Below are 883 nucleotides of genomic sequence, written 5' to 3'. Positions count from 1 at the left end.
TGAGAGGGCAAAGCCCAGAATGGCGTAGGAGAAGAGCTGTTGCTTCAGAGAAGGGTTCCTGGCATAACCAATGATGAGGCTCCCAAAAACAGTTCCAATCCCAGCCCCAGAGCCAGCCCCAATGAACTTGGCGGCTGTGTCGATGTCCCTGGAAATGACACTGGTTTGGAAGCTGTGGCTAGGGACGAGTGAGGTCAAAGGACAAGGGACTGCCAAGCTGCTGAGGGCCTCATCTCTCCGTGTCTGTGGGTTCAGCTCCACTGCAGACAGAGGACGGCTCAGCAGCTGAGAGGTGCTCCTGACCAAGGAGCGGGTGGAGATGAACCTGGAACAGGCATACGTTTTCAGGGGTGAGGGGCCAAGGCAAGAGAGCTGCTCCCAGGGTAGAGACTGTCTTAGGGTTTCTATTGCTGTGTTGACTCTCATGACCAAAGCACCTTAGGGAGGAAAGGGTTTGTTTGGCTTATAACATTGTTCATCAAAGGAAGTAGGGACAGGAACTCAAATGGCAGGAACTTATGGTAGAGACTATGGAGGTAGCCTTGGTTGTTCTGGAACTCGCTCTGTAGACCAGGCTGGCCCTGAATTCACAAAGATCCACCTACCTCTGCCTCTCTAGTGTGGGGTTAAAGGTGTGTGCCACCACCATCCACAGATGAGCCTGCTTATAGAACCCAGATCCACCAGCCCAGAGGTCGCCCCACCCACAATGGGCTAAGCCTTCCCCTATCAATAATGAAAATGCACAGCTGGATCTTATGGATCCATTTTTTTTTTTATTTGAGGGCTCCCTTTTTGATGCCTCTAGCTTGTGTCAAGTTCACATAAAACCAGCCAGTACCTGGCTTCTTGTCAACTCGACACAAATGCATCACTGTTCATC

General features: G+C 51.3%; 1 pseudogene; it reads right to left on the bottom strand.

Annotated features, from left to right (window-relative positions):
* Positions 1-377, bottom strand: part of LOC126488532 (ATP synthase F(0) complex subunit C2, mitochondrial-like) — a 4,924-nt pseudogene extending 4,547 nt beyond the window's left edge.
* Positions 378-883: the final 506 nt, after the last annotated feature.

This window comes from Alexandromys fortis, unplaced genomic scaffold (genome assembly GCF_014885135.2).
Source record: "Alexandromys fortis isolate MF-2015 unplaced genomic scaffold, M_Fortis_MF-2015_v1.1 scaffold_193, whole genome shotgun sequence".
NCBI classification, from domain to species: Eukaryota; Metazoa; Chordata; class Mammalia; order Rodentia; family Cricetidae; genus Alexandromys; species Alexandromys fortis.
This window is presented reverse-complemented; position numbering and strand designations above follow the sequence as displayed.